The 19,154-nt window shown below is 56.9% G+C and overlaps 1 long non-coding RNA gene across 6 annotated transcripts; it reads right to left on the reverse strand.

Annotated features, from left to right (window-relative positions):
• Positions 1-1,739: 1,739 nt before the first annotated feature.
• LOC128901240 (uncharacterized) lies at positions 1,740-10,507 on the reverse strand. 6 transcript variants are annotated; one of them, XR_008463447.1, is made up of 8 exons: positions 10,446-10,507; positions 9,684-9,788; positions 8,945-9,115; positions 8,403-8,481; positions 5,571-8,091; positions 2,931-4,020; positions 2,671-2,823; positions 1,740-2,267 (listed from the first exon to the last, which is right to left on the reverse strand). It is a non-coding gene; the product is annotated as an uncharacterized LOC128901240 (long non-coding RNA). The 6 variants fall into 6 exon arrangements; XR_008463446.1 differs by having other exon boundaries at positions 5,571-6,937; positions 7,035-8,481; XR_008463445.1 differs by having other exon boundaries at positions 5,571-8,478.
• Positions 10,508-19,154: the final 8,647 nt, after the last annotated feature.

Below are 19,154 nucleotides of genomic sequence, written 5' to 3' on the forward strand. Positions count from 1 at the left end.
TCCACGCTCACCCCAGAACTATCTGGAAACAGTAAGATCTTACACAAGAAATAAAAAAGTGCCAAAATGACATTGCTGTCCTACGTGCCACAATGCTCTTCGTCCAAGTGCTGCATTGGCTTCTTCCTTCTCATTGCCACTTGGGCTAACAGATCTCTTCCCGCAGGCCTTCCCCAGCAGCTGGCAGCTCACTGAAGAGCTGGAAGTCCACTACGGAATGCTGTCCTCAGCCACAACCCCATCAGATATGCAGATTTCTGGGTTTTTCCAGTAAAATAGCAAATGAGAGCACGATAATAATTGACCCAAGTTACCCTTCTTCAGTTAAGACAGACAACTCCTCCTCCTTCATACACAGAATTTATGCCTATAACATTATGCCGATAATTTATGACTGCAATTTTAGGATCAATTTTTATTGTTACATAGTTCTTGTTCTGTGTTGCTGAAAGAACACCCCAAAACACTGTATTAGGTTTCCGTTTTAGGAAAAAAATAATAAAATCCACCTTGCATAAATGTCTTCTTCAGCGAATTTTAAATCTCTGTCCTCCAAGCGGAGCTTTGGGAGCTGGGTGCTGAGCAAAGCTCGCAGGACACAGTGCTGGGATGGAGAACTCATTCATCTCACTTTACAAGTGACACGGGAGATAAATCTGCCCTCGCTTTACATTGCTGACTTTTACAGGGCTGCCCTACAGTAATGCAAGGGCAGATGCAGCCGAAAAAATGTAGCCATACAAGCCGTAACTAATCTCAAGCCATAACTAATCAAAAGGACTTACACACATTAAATAAGCTGCACAGAAAGCTACAGATTCTGAGAAATTTTCAGTCCAAATTGGACCTTCCATTGCTTGGTTCTCATTAAAGCAGATGTGAAATAAGTGGAAATAAAAGCATTGAAATATAGGAAAAATCCTCTGATCAGAAGGGGGTTCCCTGCAGGGCCGCACACCACAACCACCCCAGGAGACCTGGGCCCTGCGGGGGTTACTGCAGTTGGTACAAGGCATCTTTGGGCAAGGCGCTTAGAGAAATAAATAGGTCAAAACCCTCTGAGGTTGTAAAGCGGTAACAAAACAGAACAAAACATTCCCAAATTGCTTTCAGTGATCTGGGCACAGCCCTGGGAAGACTCTGTCCCACGACGTTCTGCACTGTCCCTGCACAGTGGCACGGTCCCGTCCACCTTCCTGTGGGAGCCAGCGAGTTCCCCATCCCTGTCCAGGGCAGAGGGAAACCTCGGAACATGTGGATACACAGAATCGGGAACTGCTTCCCAAATAATGCTGCCTTGTAAAGCTGGTAAATAGTCCAGCTCTGGGTAATGGTTTCGCTTGCCTGTCATTTTCATGGCAGGGGTTGGACTAGGTGAGCTTTAGAAGTCCCAGCCCAAACCATCCTGTGATTCCACGGTTCTATTCTCATCAAAATAAAGCTAATAAAAACAATAAACCCCTCCATGGGCTAAAAGGGAACACAACGCCCCGGCGCTTCGGCAGCAGCACTCAGCTAATTCTGCAATTCCTGCTCTGAAGCCTAACGACTGTACGCCTAAGCCTGTACCGACGCCTGCAGGGTGCTGGGGTGGCTGAGAGGCCCGCGATATCCCCCACAGCCCCCGTACAACCCCCCAGTGGGATCCCCATTGCCCTGCTCTATGCACCCCTCCTGCCCTATACATCCCCCTCGTCCTGCCCCATACAGTCCCACGGCACAGCCCCCACACCCCCTGCCCTGCACGGCCCCACAGGGTGTCTCCACCGGCCCCACAGCCCTGGGCCCCACAGGGTCCCTCACAAGCCCCAGCCCTCCTGGCCCCACACACCTCCATAGACCCTCCATAGACACCTCTATGGGGTGGCTATGGGGCAGCAGTGCCTACAGGGCCCTTCATGGGGCATCTGTGGGGCAGCTATGGGACAGCAGTGCCTATAGGTCCCTCTATGGGGTGGCTATGGGACAGTGGTGGAGCCTATAGGGCCCTCCATGGGGCATCTGTGGGGCAGCTATGGGACAGCAGTGCCTATAGGTCCCTCTATGGGGTGGCTATGGGACAGTGGTGGAGCCTATAGGGCCCCCCATGCGGTGGCTATGGGGCGGCTATGGGACAGCAGTGCCTATAGGGCCTTCCATAGGGTGCTGCGGGGCAGCCGAGGGTCCCAGCCCCATGTCTGGGAGAGGAGCTGAGGGCAGAGCCCCAGCATGAGTACAGGGCTCAGCCATCTTCCCCACGGGACGGTGGGAGAACTTCACAGAAGGATCTGAAACACATTTTAAAGGAAACTGCTCATTTTCATAGCACTATATTTAGCAAATAACATTTGCTTCTCAGTTTATTATTTTTTTCATTCTTTGTTACTTTTAAGTCACATAAGAATTTGAGCAGAGGGAAACCTCCATGGGTTGTTACCTCATTTTTATAGTTTGATGTATTGTTTTAAAGATCAACATGAGCAATTTGAAAGGAGTTAAAAAAGGATAAAATTGTGTCCCACTAACAGAAACGATGCCTTTTAAAGCTGTTATATTTAGCAACCGGTTCTATCATACGTAGAGCGAGAGAAGCAATGATAAAATATCTGCTCTGATGAAATGGGAAACTCTCCCAGCACCTGCTGTAGGTGGATAAAGCAAAGGCCACCGTAGGGGGGGTTAAAATTTCACCTGCTGATGGTGCATCATGGTGTGTTCCTTGCAGGCGCCTCTGGGAAGTTGAGCTGCTTTGCTCAGTGAGCCTGATGTTCTCCTTCATGATGTCATTTCCGATTTTTTGGCTTGGCTTTTTCACAATTTTTTGGCTTGAATTTCCATTTTCAGCTGATGAAACCAAATTGAAAATGATGCAAGAAGTCAGTGAGAATTTAGAGATAAATAAAAATACCCCTTACCCCTAAACAAACAAAACTCCACTCAAAAACTCCAACCTTTTGCAATGGCAGTCCTTCTTGTGCTTAATGTGTGTTGGTTTGATCTCTGATGTTATGTTCTTAAAATATTAATATGAGTATCTTTGTGACTTATGATTTATATTGTTATAAGTCATTGATTTTTGGTTTATATTTAAGAATTAGCCAGGTTATTGAAGAATTACAACATTTGGCTTTAGAGAGCTCTTCCATTTGATAATCTTTATTCAGCAGCATTTAAATAAAGGTGAAGTACTCGATTTTTCTTCCAATTTGTGGAAAGGTTGGACCAGATGATCCTTGACGTAACACGAAAACTCTGTATTTAAAGCTCTCTTTGATTCCGTTCAGATGTGCTTTGTGCCCCCAGGGAGCAGAGTCCCCCTGGTTCCCCTCCAGCAGGATCCCCCCCACAGTGATGGACCACCAGGTTTTGACAAGCAGCAGAAAATTACACTTTAGTTGAATACTTTGTTGTTATGTGTCTGTTCTGAAATGACAGAGAACTTGTTTTGTAGAAGTTGTTCAAGATCTCCGAATCCCTGCCATTCTCTCCATGTCTGATTTTCCAGTCACGTTGTGATTTTTAAAAAAAGTGCTAACAGAAGAAGATATGCTGTCCTTACCTGCTTTATCTGAAATGATCTTGTTTGGCACATGATACTGAAACATAAATACGCATTCCAGCCCTGTTTAATGTCTTTGGACATTTTTAAGCAAGCTTTATGCAGAGCTACACCAAACAGGTGCTGGATGCTGCAAGCTGTGCAATTTTGGTTGAGTTATAGGTGGAATTTCCTCTCTAGTGTTTTGGTTTTTTTTTTTCTGTTCAGGTTAACATAGTGGAATAATAGATTTAGAGCTCGAGTAACTATTATAAAAAAAATTAAAAGGCATAATCCTTGTTCGTGCGTATAAGCAAGCGAGCAGATGGGTTTGTGCTCGGGATGGCCCTGCCCCAGGTGCAGGACCTTGCACTCGGCCTGGCCCAGCCTCGGGAGGTTGCCACGGCCCCACCTCTGCAGCCCGTCCCTCTGGGGGCATGTTGTGGTGTTGAAGGGACACCAGAGGAACTCGGCAAGCAACGGGGCACGGCAGCATCTTATAGCTGTGGGGAGAACGTTTTGTTTGGAGTCAGGCCGTATGACAAGGAACTTGGGAAAAGACAAGCTTGAAGCCTATCACTCGCCATTGTCACATCAATGTAACTTACGTTTTCATGATTCTTCATTTTAATTAAATCTTCCCGCAGTGCATAGAACAAAATATTCAAGTAAATACCATCTTTTTTCCCTCCTAAGAGCGCAGAACGCCTCACAACCCACCTATTAACCCGCCCCCGGCGCCGCGCCGCGCCGCACCTCCCCGCCGCAAAATGGCGGCCCCGCAGCTGCCGCGCACCGCCCTCCTGATTGGCCGTGCGTGAAAGGCTCCGCCCAGAGGCTGCGTTACGAATGGCCGGCTGCTTGCGGTCGCTAAGGCAACCGCCCCTCCCTCAGCTCCTATTGGCCGAGCGGCGGGGAGCGGCGGCGCTGATTGGCGGCGGCCGAGGGGGGGCGGGGCGCGGCGGATCCCGGCTGCTGACAGAAATGGCAGCTTCTTGCGGCTGTGGAGCCCCGGCGGGGAGGGCAGCGCTGCCGCCCGGCCGGGGCCGCGTGGGAGCCGCTTCCCCGGGCGCTCCCCGCTGGAGGGCGGGAGGGAGGGAGGGCCGGTTTGTGAGGGGAAGGGCACCCCGCTGTGGGGGCAGCCCCGGGCCTCCTCCCAAGGCGCCGAGCGGAGCTTCGAGCCCCGGGAAGCGCCGTGCGGAAGCGGCCGCCCGGCGGAACAGCGACGGGCCGGGGGTGCTGCCGCCCCGCGCCCTGCTGATAGAGCGGGCTGAGTATAACCCTTGTCTATTTATATTGGAATCGGGATCGATAGCCGTTGTTAGTGTTATTAATCATTTAGCCCTCTCCCATTAAATCTGTTTACGCTTCAACCCTCGGGTTTCCTTGTTTTGCCCCAGCTCCCCTTCCCGGGTGGGGAGGGGCCATCGGGGGATGGCAGCATTGTCTGAACGGCAGTAAATCGTTGCGGGCTCCTCAAACCGGGCCCTCCCCATCCCCTGGGCAGTGAATGACCGCGTGCAGCCGCCAGCGACTCTGGTTAAACCGCTGCCGCGTCTACTGTCAAGCTTTGTTAAACCGTGGCTTTATGTCAATAAATCTATCGCTGCGTCTCTCCTACGAGCGACGCGCATCGCTCCCTCCGCGACAGCGGGTGCCCCCGGGGGGGCGCGGGTCCCGCGGGCTGGCGAGGGCCCGGTGGCTGCTCGGAGCCCGGCCCCGGCAGAGCAGCAGCCGCTGCCCGAGCACTCGTCCCGCCCCGGAGCCGCACACCCCCACCCGCCTCGGTCACCGCGGGACCGGGGTCCGCTCGCAGCGGGTGACGCCCAGGGCCGGCGGTGCCCCCGCCCGCCCCGCGCACACGCGCGCTCCCCCCTCCTCTGGGCTCAACCCCGGGTTTCCCGCAGCAGAGCATCAGGCGTCAAACGTTATAAGTAATTTAATTGTCAGGTAGAGCAGCGTCAGCCCGGGCTGGGCGCCTCCAGAGAGCGACCAAGGATGAAGAAACCCCCGGGTGACTGTCCCCTGCCATCTCCCCCTGCCCCTCACACACCTTCACCTCTCAGCCCAGTGGCGATTTTCAGTCTGGGACCTTTAACACCTCCTGGATTGTCTCTCCCGGTCCTGGATGGTGCCTGCTCTCATCTCCTGGATTCGCTGTCGCTGCCGAGGGATGGAGCCTCCCCATCTCCTGCTCCGTGCTTCTGTGCACCTGTGCTTGCTGGCGGAACGCAGGGAACTGGAAAGTCCCAGATTTAGGGAGAACCCCACCAAAACACCAGTGCAGTATTGACTTTCCCTCTAAAATACTCAGCACTGCACGGGCTGCCAGGAAAACTGCCCTATAGGCACCACGGTCCCACAAGGGCCCTGCAGGCATGGCTGGTTGTCCTGCCAGGGGCTGGAGCAGCCGAGGTTCTGCTCAGGGAGGCTCTTGCTTGGACTCGCTGCTCTGGCAGCCAGGGGCAGCTGAGGGGGTTGATTGCCCCATGGAGAGGCGGCACCTGCAGGGAGGGACAGGAGGTGACCCCAAACTGGCCAGCACGGTGTTCCATCCCATCTGCCACGCTCAGGGTAAAGCTGAGGGATCAGGGGACTCTTCAATGGCTCTTTCTTCAAGAGGACCCTGGATCTGCCCTTGATCCCAATCCGTGCTTCCAGAATCCAGTTCCCATCTGTCCCCAGGTCCAGTCTGGGCCTTCTCCAGTGCCTACCAGTGACATCTTCCTGGGAACTTGATACCGTTTTTTTAATATATATATATAAAATCATACCCTTTTTATTTTATTATTAATATTTCATTAAAGTATTTATTTTTTTCTAAACTCTTTCTCTCTTTCCTCCTCTCCATGGAGCAAGAGGTGGGGGAGAGCATCTGTCATCTCATCATTGGCCCAAACCGCGACAGATTAATTGGCACCCAACATGGGTATCAAAGAGCTTGGGGATGGAAACCTTTTGGGCTGTTTAAAAACTGAATGCCCTTCCCCTGCTGGCACCGGCTGCTCCAGTCCTGACAAGGAGCACGGTCACTGCTCTGAACCCGAGAACAGTGACAGCAGCTCCAACAGCTCCTCCAACTCCAGCAGAACCAGCACAAGTTGCCCTGGTGACCAGGAAACAGAAGAGGACATCAGCTCCTTCCCCTGCCCCTTACAACAGCAACCAGCCCGAGCCGGACAACGTGGGAGAGGGTTCTTCTGACAAAGATGAAGGAGGGTCCCGAGAGGGTCCTTCTTAGGCAGTGTTGACCCCGAGGACAACTCATACACTGCGATAATCGTTAAGTCCTTCTCTATAAAGGATTTGCAAAAAATGAGGAAGGACTTCAGTTGTCACTTATCTCCTGGCTGCTGCGAGGCTGGGACAATGGGGCTAATGTCATAGGCTCAGAAGGCAGAGGCCAAACAGCTGGGAAACCTGGACAGAGAGAGGCATCGATAACGCAACTGGGAGAAAGATGACCATTTCCTCTGGTCCTGTCATTATCCACCTGGGAGAAGAGGCCAACACCCACCTCTCTCCACCCTCCTTTCAGGTGGTTGTAGAGGGCGATGAGGTCTCCCCTCAGCCTCCTCTTCTCCAAGCTAAACATGCCCAGCTCCTTCAGCCTCTCCCCACATGCCCTGGTCTCCAGACCCCTCACCAGCCTGGTCGCTCTCCTCTGGACATGCTCCAGCACCTCAATGTCCCTCCTGTACAGAGGTATTACAAAAAGGTATTAAGTACGTAAGGGAACTGACTGTATCACAGCTAGTTTTGGTGACAGTGACTAAGTGTAGACCCCAATGAAATGCTCTGCAAAGCATCTTTGCTGAGGAGTTTGTGCAGCGTGTGCCATCAGTATGTTCCCACATATTGTCACCAACAGTCTGGGGAGGATCTGATGCTGATGCACCAACTGTAAATGCAGTGGCCAACAGCGTACAGCAGTATGAAGAGTCTCTCTTGTCCTCTCACCGTGGGTGGTCTGGGGCAATCCGGGTGCAGGACTCCAACTCCGGCCCCAGTCCCTGCCAGCAGCACAGCCACCATCCACACCCGGCGAGGGCATGTGACAGCCGGGCTCCTCCTGTGCTGGTGGGCACTTGGGTCCCCACGGGGTAGCACCTCGGAGCTCACCTACTGCAAGTGGCTTAGTGCAAGTAACAGGCTGATTCACCTGTCCAAAGTCTCCGGGAAGCCTTGCCTGGGCAGGGGAGAGCTTGGCTCCAGTGCCATGCAGCTCTGTCTCATGCATGGCTGTTTGTGACAGCTCCTGCTGCAGCTCCTCAGGTTTCTCTTCCTGTGTGGAGCCAGATGTGTTTGTGAAGCCCCTCCGGGCTTTGCTTCCCAGGCAGGAACAGCTGGGGCTGCAGCAGGACCCTGCAATGCTCCTTCCCTGGCAAACATCATTCTCGCTGCCTGTTGTTCCAAAATTAATCTTATTTACTTGTGCCCCCCTGCTCCCTGACCATTTAGACCCCTGTCTGTGCAGCTCCTCAGGTGGTTACCGATGTGGCATTCCTCCAGCAGTGACTTGATCTCAGCAATTTTATCCAGCACCTTGTGTAGGGATGCTGCCAAAGAACCCCCTAAAATAGTAAGAATTTGGGAAAATTAGCAAAAATAGGGTGCTGGGGGTGAAAAAAGGGGGATTTTGAAGTAAAAACGGGGCTTCAGGGTCAAAACTTGGAGATCTGGGGTTAAAAAGAGGGGTGTGGAGGTAAACATGGAGATTTTTTGAGTAAGGAGGAGCCTACTTGCACCCAGCCTCTGTGTTGGCTTTGGCTGTGGTGTAGAGTGCCCACAGCTTAGTCTGGTCATGGAAGACTGAGGGGGCAGAGGTGCTTAGAGGGGATAGGAGAAGGCTGAAACCCCTGGTGCCCCCCCCTCGTCCCCTCACTCTTATTCTCCGCCTGCATCTGCTTGTGTGCCTTCTGGACGCTGACCAGGTTGTGCTCGCTGGGGGAGCAATCCTCCTGCTGGGAACGAGGGGGGAGAGTGGTGAGGGTGAACTGGAGGTGGGTCTTCGCCCGCCCCCCAGCCTCAACCCCATTAGCTGCGTCTGCTTGATGAGCTGGGGCAGTTCCCCCAGCAGCTCCGCGATGCGGGAGCCAGCCTAGACCAGGACCATGGCGGCGGGCAAGGGCCTCAGCCACTAACAGGGGATGTTTACAAAATGGCGGCGGCCCCCTCAAAGATACGGGACGGCCCCATCACCCCCACTGCGCATGCGCCCCCCCCCGCCCCCGGCCCTGTCACACATTAACCCCTCGCCGCGCTGCCCCCTGGGCATCCTCATCGCCTCGGCTCCCTGATTGGCCCGCACTCCGCGCCTTCCCTCCCGATTGGCTTACACCGCCTAACCCGTCTTTCCCATTGGCCACCGCCGCACAGGCGGTCCCCTCCTCCCCGGTAACCGATCCAGTAGCGCCATTTTCTTACCGGCCGTACATGAGTTCTGTTCTCATCCTGCCGCACCGCAAGGAGCGGCCAGCGCGACCTCAGCCCGGTTCCTCTGTGGGGTCTCTTCGGGGTAGCCCAGCCCCCGCAGCCCGGAGGCCTTCAACCGTCCGTACAGCCGCTGGTACAGACTCGGGATTCGGTATATCTGTACTGCAATAATAAATAAAAGGAAAATGAAAACAAATGGCTTAGAGTCCCATTCCTGGGCGTTGACATCCATGCAAGCTGAATAATCTAAAGAATTAAGATGTCTAAGATGCAAACATAGTGTGTTAACAGCTTTGTGTAAACTGAAGGCTGAACCCCACGGGGTTCTAGACCGTTGGGGGGGGCATTTGAGGGGGTCTCCAAGGGAAAACTGAGGTGCCCCATGGATTTGGGGTGCCCTCGGGGGAGGTTATGGGGTGTCCCCATGGATTTTGGGGTGCCCAAGGGACACTTTAGGGTGCCCCGGTGAGGACTTTGATGCACACCCATGAATTTCCCCCCCCCCCCCCCCCCCCGCCCAGCCCGGCGCATCTCCGGGGGTTTCAGGGTGCTGCGGACCCCAGAGCACGCCGAATCTTCTTCGCCTTCATGGAGGGACCATCCCCTCTCCCCAGGATGCCTGCGCCCTCCCCAAGATCCCCCCAAAATGTTGGGGCCCCCTCAATAATGGGGTTTCCCCCCCAGGGATAAGCCCAAAGCCGCCCCAGTCCGTGCGTATGGCGACAGTTACCTCTGCTCCTGCGGCACCCGTACGGGCTTGAATTCCATGAAAAACCTCAGGAATAAGCGTCGCATTTCTTCAAAAAGGAACCACGCTACCAAGACAGGGAAGGCTCTAGGGGGGTATAAAAGCAGAAATTAAACGTTTATAAAGGTTTAAGCGCAACCCGTCTCCGTCGCGATGTGTTTCCGCTTCTCCGTGAGAGAAAAGCGAGTAAAAACACAGCATAAGAGAGACAAAAGCGACAAAACAGAAAGATAAATCAAAAAATACATTAAATAAAGATTTAAAAAATATGTATTAGTAATGTTTCTGAAGGGGCTGGAGAGGGGCCACGTGGATGGGGGGGGGAGGAAGAGCAAAGCAGAGGTAAAAGAGTCCCCAAATTCACATTAAAAGAACGAAAACTAATTTAAAATAAAACAACTTGATTTTTAAAAGGTTAAAATAAACGAAAAATAAAGACATCAGCACGAGGTTTATGGAGCCGGGACCGCCCACCCGCTATTTCCCGACGACGGCTCCACCCGTCGGGAGCGGGCGCCAGCGCCGGGCCCGGAGCCCGCCAGGACCCCTCCCGAAGCCCCTGTATGACCCCCCAAAATCCGGCGGAGCCACGAAACGTGCCCCCCAGGCGAAGAAGGAGCCACTATCGCTGCTCTGCGACGCCGCTAAAACCCCGATCGCCCGCAGCTGGCGGCGACGGGGGGAACGCGGGTCGGGACACCCCCACGCCGTCCCGTCCCGTCGCTTGCCCCCCCACCCCGTTACCGCTGCGATCCGCTCCCTACGCCGTCCCGCCAGAGAGTGCCGTGCCGTGCCGTGCCTCGCCCCCAGCCCTCCCATTGGTCGCTGGACGGGGCGGAGCGTGACCTCACATTCCTACCGGAAGCGCAACGACGCGCGGGAGAATAGGCGGGGGGCGGGATTATGCAAATGAGAGAGTTGGCGGGGCCGGAAGAGCGCGAGCGGGGCTGCGCTTGCTGAGGCCGGCTCTGAGGCGAGTGGGAAAGGGCGGTTTTGAGGCTGAGGGCGCCAGGAAAGCCCAGAGCCCTGTAAGAAAAATCTAAGTGTTTTTGTAGAGGAACAGCTTGGCCAGTCTGCCAAGGGATACTCATCCCTTAGACAAAGGAGAAACCAGTCTATGCCGTATCGGCGGCTTAAAAGGAGGATGAATGTTTAACTGAGACCAGCTACTGTGGGCAATAATACCAAAAAAGGGAAGAAATAAAGGTGAAGTAAGGGGTTTAGGAGGGGTGCTGGGGAGAAGTAAACAGAGGCGGAGCGAACGGAAGTAGTTTGATGCGAATCGGACAGGCTGTAAACCCTGCAGTACCTAGCCAGTGGGGAAACAGGGGAGGGAAACTTTGGCTGGGAATAAGGAATAAAAAGAAGTTATTTCAGGAACTCGGGTGTGCCTGCTTGCTGGGACACCTGTTCTTGTAAGACCCGCTATTAGCAGTATATTTTACACATTCTACCCAAGCATTCGTGTCTCCATATCCTGTTTCTATTTCAAAAGTTTGCTTCAAATCTTCAGTTTATCTAATTGTTACTACCTTTGGGTCATTTTGTGGTTTCCATTTTTCCACTATAATGGATCAGTGGTCCCACTTCCTTCTTTACTACAGTTTTGTTCTTCTTTCCTGTCCTGGTTGGAGGTAAAACAGGACGAAGTTTCTGATTTGTAATTTCGCTTTTTAGCTGGGCCTCTTCTAACTGACTAAACTCTGAAATTAACAGCGTGTTGTTCGGAAACCGTTCACTCTCAGAGTGATAAGACCTGATTATACCAAGGGACGGTGCGCACAGAGGCTCTTGCTTGTAGTTATTGCTGGAACAACCAGGGTTGGCTAACTGCGCTGCTTGCCCCGTTGGAGGGTGGGAAGCGGAGAAGCGCAGAGGGGTCCCACCTGCAGGGAGGAGCCGAGGGGACAGGTGACCCCAAACTGACCAACAGGGTGTTCCATCCCATCTGCATCACGCTCAGTGTAAAAGCTGAGGGATCAAAGGGGCAAAGGGGGCTCTGGCTCGCTCTTTCTTCAATGGCCGACGGCTGAGGAGGACCCTGTCTGTCCGTCTGCCTTTGATCCCGATCCGAGCACTCCTGACTCTAGTTCCGGAACTCAGCTCCGGTCCGTCGCTGACTCCAGTCTGGGGCTTTCCCTGTGTCTGCTGGTGACTCGATCGTCATCCTGGGAGCTGGATACGGTTTTGCATATATTGGGTACTTTTTTCCTTTAATTGTTATTATTCTATTATTATTTACTATTTTCTTATTTATTATTATTTTCATTAAAGTCGTTTAGTTGTTTTTCTGAACTCGTAAATCTCCTTATCTCTTTGTCTCCCCTCTGAGGAGAGAGAGGGGGCGAAGGGCCATCTGTCGTTCTGATCGGCCAATCCGGCCAAAACCACGACACGGCCCCAACGCCGAACCCCGGGGAACGCCGCTCGTGACCGGCCGCCGACTGGATTTAACTCCCTTCACCGGTTTGCAGAGTTTGACACTGAACCGGATGGGGGAATTGCCTTCTGGCGCTCAGGCGTTGCCGGCTGCTGAGGGCGGCGGGCTGCGGTGCTTCGGCACAGGCTGTGCTTCCCACGGCGGATTGCTCCAGAGGGAATGCCGGATTAACAGCTCAGGCTAAAGCACGGACTTTCTGAGTTGGAAGGGACCTCTAGAGATCACCCAGTCCCACCCCTCTGCCGGAGCAGGGGGGCCCAGAGCACGTCGCTCAGGGCTGCATCCAGGCGGGTCTCGAAAGCCCCCAGAGAAGGGGACTCCACACCCTCCCCGGGCAGCCTGTTCCGGGGCTCCGTCACCCTCGCCGTAAAGAAGTTTTTTCTCATATCTGATGGCGGACGCTTGTTCCAGCTTTATTAAAATCAAAGAATTCTTCAAATATACCGCCCTTTGCCAGAGGCTGATTGTCACCTGGCCAGGGCTCAGCAAAGCCAGCAGCACAGCGACCGCAGGCTCCACCCTGACGGTGGCTGTTTCCTTGGTCTTTCCAGGTTCAGCAAGGTCTGAGCTGCCAGGGACTGGACCGATGGTTCTGTGTCTTTCACCAAGGGCTCGAGGGCTGTGAGAGAAAGAAAGAGAGCAGTGGTGAAACCCCGCTGTCCGCAGAGACATCCCCCCCCGCCCCCGCCATGCCAACCCCGTCCGTCTCTTTCTCTGGCCAGGAGGAGCAGCTGAAAGCTGATGCTGAGGAACGCCCGCTGTGCCCCGACGTGTTCCTCTACTCCTGAAGCTCCTCTTGGATAGATCGGATCCATGGGCCAATGCTAACGGGATGAGGTTCAACCAGGCCAAGTGCCGCGTCCTGCCCTTGGGCCACAACAACCCCATGGACACGACAGGCCGGGGGCAGTGTGGCTGGAGAGCTGCGAGGCAGAAACGGACCTGGGGGTTCTCATTGACAAGCGGCTGAACATGAGCCAGCAGTGCGCCCAGGTGGCCAAGAGGGCCAACGGCATCCTGGCTCGTATTTAGAAATGGCGTGACCAGCAGAAGGAGAGAGGGGATTGTCCCCCTGTACTCAGCACTGGTGAGGCCACACCTGGAGTATTGTGTCCAGTTCTGGGCACCTCAATACGAGAGAGAGATCACAGAACCATAGAACCATAGGGTGGGAAGGGACCTCTGGAGATCATCTCCTCCAACCCGCGGCCAGAGCAGGGTCACCCACAGCAGGTGGCACAGGAACGCGTCCAGGCGGGTTTGGGATGTCTCCGGAGACGGAGACTCCCCCACCTCTCTGGGCAGCCTGTGCCAGGGCTCCGACACCCCCACAGCAAAGAAGTTCCTCCTCATGTTTAGGTGGAACTTCCCTTGCTCAAGTTTGTGCCCGTTGTCCCTTGTCCTGTCCCCGGGCACCACTGAGAAGAGCCTGGCCCCATCCTCCTGACACCCCCCCTTTCAGTATTTAGAAGCGTTGATAAGGTCCCCCCTCAGCCGTCTTTTTTCCAGACTGAAGAGCCCCAAATCCCTCAGCCTTTCTCAATCAGAGAGATATTCCATCCCCTCAGCATCTCGGTAGCCCTTTGCTGTCCCCTCTCCAGCAGTTCCCTGTCCCTCTTGACCCAGGGAGCCCAGAACTGGACCCAGTGCTCCAGGTGTGGCCTCCCCAGGGCAGAGCAGAGGGGGAGGATGAACCTCCCTCCACCTGCTGGCCACGCTCTTCTTGATGCCCTCCAGGATGCCATTGGCCTTCTTGGCCACCAGGGCCCATCGCTGGCTCATGGGCATCCCGTCATCCCCCAGCACTCCCAGGTCTCTTTCCACCTCCATATCGAGGTGCTGGAGCGAGGGCAGAGGAGGGCATCGAAGCTGGTGAAGGGCCTGGAGAATAAATCTGATGAGGAGCGAGTGAAGGAGCTGGGACTGTTGAGTTTGAGGAAGAGGAGGCTGAGGGGAGACCTCATCGCTCTCTACAACTACTCGAAAGGCCATTGTAGAGAGGTTGGGGCTGGTCTCTTCTCACAGGTCATTAGCGACAGAACAAGAGGGAATGGCTTCAAGCTGCACCAGGGGAGGTTTAGGCTGGACATTAGGGAAAAATTCTTCGCAGAAAGAGTGGTCGGACACTGGAATAGGCTGCCCGGGGCGGTGGTGGAGTCGCCATCCCTGGATGTGTTTAAGAGCCATTTTAGGTGTGGCGTTGGGGGATGTGGTGTAGGGGAGAACTCTGGAGAGTGGGGGCCGATGGTTGGCCTCGATGATCCCAAGGGTCTTTTCCCAACCGGAGTGATTCTACGACGATTCCATGAAGCGGTTTCCTGCAGCGGGGCCAGGGATGGCAGCCCCCTGCCCAGGCTCCCTCCCCTGCCCCGCCAGCCCCGGCCAGCACAGCGCCGCCCCTCACTCACCGTTGCAGATATCCTGCAGCTTCTTCCTATCTCGGTCCCTCAGGGGCTGCGCGCCGAGCCCTAGGCACAGAGCGCCCGTCAGACCCCCTGCTCCCCGGCACGCCCCGGCAGCACGGCCCCCAGCCACCCCAGCCCGGCTGCGCGCCCCCTCCTGCCCCTCGGCAGGGCTGACCCCGGGGAAGGACGGTCCCCGAGGGGCGGTGGGACTGAGCAAGGCTAACAGCCAGCCCGCCTGCGTGGAGGGCCCTCCTCGGGGCAGCCGGGGGCCAGGCTGCCAAAAGAGGGACCCCCGGGGGAGGCGACTCACCGATGAACCTGACGGCCGCCTCTCGCAAGGTGGACTGAGTGTTGTGCAGGTACACCAGGCTCTGAAACAGATATTCCTCCACCCTGCTCCTGCCGTACGCTAACTGGAGAGAGAGGCACAAGGGAACGGGGCTGGCACAGATCCCCCCCCAGCCATGCGGAGCCATCCCTCCTACCCGCACCCACCCTTCCCTCCCGGCGCTTCCCGTCTCCCAGCGCTGTGGGGCTGAGGTCCAGAGGGAGCTGCAGGCAAAGGGGGCTGGGGGTGGTGAGACCCCCGCTGTCCCACCCCCAGGGCCAAGATGGGCCAGGGTCTCCTTCAGCTCGCCGGGGGGCAGGGCAGGGAGAAGGGCCTGGAGAAGAGCCCGTGGGGGCTCCGTGCTTGAGGGCAGGGAAGGAGGATGCAGCTCCGGGCTGGAGCAGGGAAGGAAAGGCAGAGCCATACAGCCCAGCCCGCGGGCACCCGGGGCAGCCTTCGTCCCACCCGGCTTGGGGGTTGTCCTCACCAAGGACTCTGCGATCCGGTGCGTCTGCTGTGTCTTGGCCAGGTGGCCGAGCTTCTTCCACCCCAGGAACTCCGTACAGGCGAGGAGGGCGTCCCTGGAGGCCTGCAGAGAAGCAGAGGCTGGGAGATGGCACCAGAGCCCAGGGACGGAGACCTGGCATCCTCCTCCTCTTGGCCAGGCTCCGAGCCGTTCCCAGCCCCTTACGGGAAGGAGCAGCGGGGGACCGAGGTTGAATTGGGTTCAGTGCCCAGGGCAGGGACAGGGGGCAACCACCACCTTGGGCGCCTCATGCTGCCGGCCAGCAGAAGAGAGACCCTCACGAGCTGCCGCCAGGGACGGGGGTCAGAGCTGCGGGCCCTCGGCTGTAGGCAGCCAGGGCTGTAGTCCTGGAGGCGGCGGGGCAGGACCGGGCCAGCAGCACCTCCCGTGGGCAGCACCCCCCAGCGGGACGCTTGGCTGCCCAGCTGGGGCTGCCCCAGCTCCTTCACGGCCGTGCTCGGGGTGGGCAGAGCTTCGATGCCGGGACGCAGGGCCAGGCGGCCGCCGGCTGCATCTCCCCACCGCTCTCCCCGCCCCGGGCTGGGGAGCACGCTGGCTCTCCACCCCTTGCGGGCACTCCACCTCTCTGCAGAGACCAAGGTGAGTGGGACCTGGGCGAGCAGAGCTTTGCTCCTGCAGCCATCCTGCTCTCGGGGAGCTGGGACGTGCCCTGGCCCAAACATCTGGGGGGCTCGTGGGCACAGCCCTGGGGGACAGGGAACGGGGCTCAAGCCCTGGCCTCCCACACTTGCAGGGACAACTGGGAAGCCTGTAGGGACCCGGGTGTTCGGTGGCCATGGGCTGCTGTCGAGCCCTGCTCGACCAGGCAGGGCTGGTTTGGCCACGCCGCCTTCTCCGTCCTTGCTCACGCTGGGTCTGCGGGGACCCTTCCGGGCTGCGCTGGAGGAGGGCTGAATGGGGGGAGCGGGGCTGGGAGGGCACCCCGGCACCCCGTCTACCTCTGCAGCACGGGGGGAAGGGGAAAGCAGTGGCGAGACCAGCGCAGGGAAGGAGGGGAGCAGTGGGACCCCGAGATGACACATGTTGCCAGGCTCTGATCTCCCGCAGCCCTTGCCCCTTATGCCCAGGCCACCCCCGCGGTGTCAGCACGCCCTTCCCCAATGACACCGGTCACCGCACCTTGGCCACGCTCTCGTTCTCGTCATTTATATGCAGGAAGAGTGGGAGCAGGACCCTCTGCACTGTCTTCTTCATCATTCTCTTCTTTCTCCCCACCACGGACTTCAGCGCATCTTTGAAGAGGTTGATGGAGAGTTTCCGCACCTGGCTGGACTCCTGGTAGGGAGGAGGATGGGGGGGACTTCATCAACAGCCACTCCCTGCCCACAGTCAGCAAGGGCTTTAGCGTGGCTGATGTGAGGGGAGATGCTCTGGGCTCGGATCCTGAACGCAGGAGCTGTGGGCGCGTTGGGCAGCTGAGGCTGAATGGCCCCGGAGCCCTGAAACGCCAGGCGAGAGGGGCGAGGAATCAGAGGATCACAGAATCTTCATGGTTGGAAAGGACCTTTGAGATCATCGAGTCCAACCAAACGACCTACAATCTCTGCCCCTAGAGCATGCCCTGAAGTGCCACATCTAGACGTTTCTTAAATACCTCGAGGGATGGTGACACAACCCCCTCCCTGGGCAGGCTCTTCCAGTGCCTGACCACTCTGTCAGTAAAGTAATTCTTCCTAATATCTAACCTAAACCTCCCCTGCCGCAACTTCAGACCATTTCCTCTGGTCCTGTCATTATCCACCTGGGAGAAGAGGCCAACACCCACCTCTCTCCACCCTCCTTTCAGGGAGCTGTAGAGGGCAATGAGGTCTCCCCTCAGCCTCCTCTTCTCCAAGCTCAACGTGCCCAGCTCCCTCAGCCTCTCCCCACATGCCCTGCTCTCCAGACCCCTCACCAGCCTGGTCGCTCTCCTCTGGACACGCTCCAGCACCTCAACGTCCCTCTTGTACAGCGGGGCCCAGACCTGAACACAGCACTCGAGGTGAGACCTCACCAGCGCCCAGTACAGAGGCACCATCACTTCCCTGCTCCTGCTGGCCACGCTGTTCCTGATACGAGCCAGGATGCTGTTGGCCTTCTCGGCCACCTGGGCACACCGCTGGCTCACGTCACCCTGGCCGTCCACCAGCACCCCCAGGCCCTTTTCTGCCGGGCAGCTTTCCAGCCACTCTGCCCCAAGCCTGTAGTGTTGCTTGGGGTTGTTGTGGCCGAAATGCAGGACCCGGCACTTGGCCTTATTAAACCTCCTAGAGTTGGCCTTGGCCCATGGATCCAGCCTGTCCAGGGCCCTCTGTAGAGCCTTCCTACCCTCCAGCAGATCAACACTCCCACCCAGTTTGGTGTCATCTGCGAACTTACCGAGGGTGCACTCAATCCCCTCATCCAGATCATTGATAAAGATATTAAACAAAACAGGCCCCAAAACTGAGCCCTGAGGGACACCACTGGTGACCGGCCGCCAAGAGGATTTCACCCCATTAATCCCAACTCTCTGGGCACGGCCATCCAGCCCGTTTTTAACCCAGCGAAGAGTACACTTGTCTCTGCCACGATTCGCCAGCTTCTCCGGGAGAATGCTGTGGGGGACGGCGTCAAAGGCCTTCCCGAAGTCCATATAGACAACGCCCACAGCCTTCCCCGCGTCCAGAAGGCGGGTCGTAGGAAGAGATCAGGTTGAGAAACCTGCCCTGAGGAGGGCAGCCCGGCCCGAGTGCTGCCCACCGGGCTGGGCTGAGGGGCGGCTGTCTGCGCAGAGCGCCCATCGGTAGGGCTGAGGTGCCCACGGCAGCCTTACATCGTCAAAGAGGGGTGGGAGCTTCTCCACCAGCTGCAGAGCAGTGCGTCTGGCCTCCTTCTTCTTCATGCGCTCCACCATGTTCCTCAGGAATACCAGGGCCTTCGTCTTGACGTCAGCGTTGCCACCCTGCAGGTTCTCCATGATGTCTGGCAGCAGGACCTGCATTTTTCTTGCCTGTACGAAACCCACGGTTTCCTTCTTGAGAAGCCGTGAAAGGCCACCCTGGCAAAAACGTACTGGTGGCTGAGCACCAGCCTCCCGTCCCCTTCCCGGCAGGTGGCACAGGAGTCACTGCAGCGGCCTCCTGGCCGGCACTGGCCGCTGACGGCATGCGGGGAGAGCAGGAGGACGGGAAGGGAGTTGCGGGAGAGCCGTGTTCTCTTACTCAGCCCCCCCCTTTTCTGACTGGCCAGAAGGGGCAGGTGGACTGGTAACCCTCTGTGCCTGGGGGGGCTCCCCAGGCACCCGCCAGCCCCCTCCATGGCAGGGAGGTGGTTGGAGCTGTCGCCCCACCTTCTGCCTCCCAGCCACGGCCAAGCCACCGCGTCACCCGCTGCCCCAGGCTCCGGCCGGCTGCCGACGTGGCTCCGCTCGGCTACACCCCTGCTCACCATCTTCCGTGTCTTGGACAAGAGCGTGATGAGAGCGCTGAGCACCAGCGAGAGCATCACCCAGCTCGGACGCCTCAGGTACCTCTGGGCTCCGTACAGGGCAGCAAACTCCTCGGCGTCAATGTCAGAGCGGAGCAGCAGCTAAACGGAAGGCGGCGGTGAGAGAGCGGCAGAGCCCGCGGGGTTCCCTCCGCCGCGCCGGCACGACGGGCGCACGGCACGCGGGCAGTGGCAAATAGACCCTCTCCCCAGACTTGAAGCCCCCCCGGGCTGTGCAGAGGCCATGTCTCTGGCCCAGGGCCAGCACCTGGCCCGGCTCTGGCTT

Source organism: Rissa tridactyla, chromosome 24, assembly GCF_028500815.1.
Source record: "Rissa tridactyla isolate bRisTri1 chromosome 24, bRisTri1.patW.cur.20221130, whole genome shotgun sequence".
NCBI lineage: Eukaryota > Metazoa > Chordata > Aves > Charadriiformes > Laridae > Rissa > Rissa tridactyla.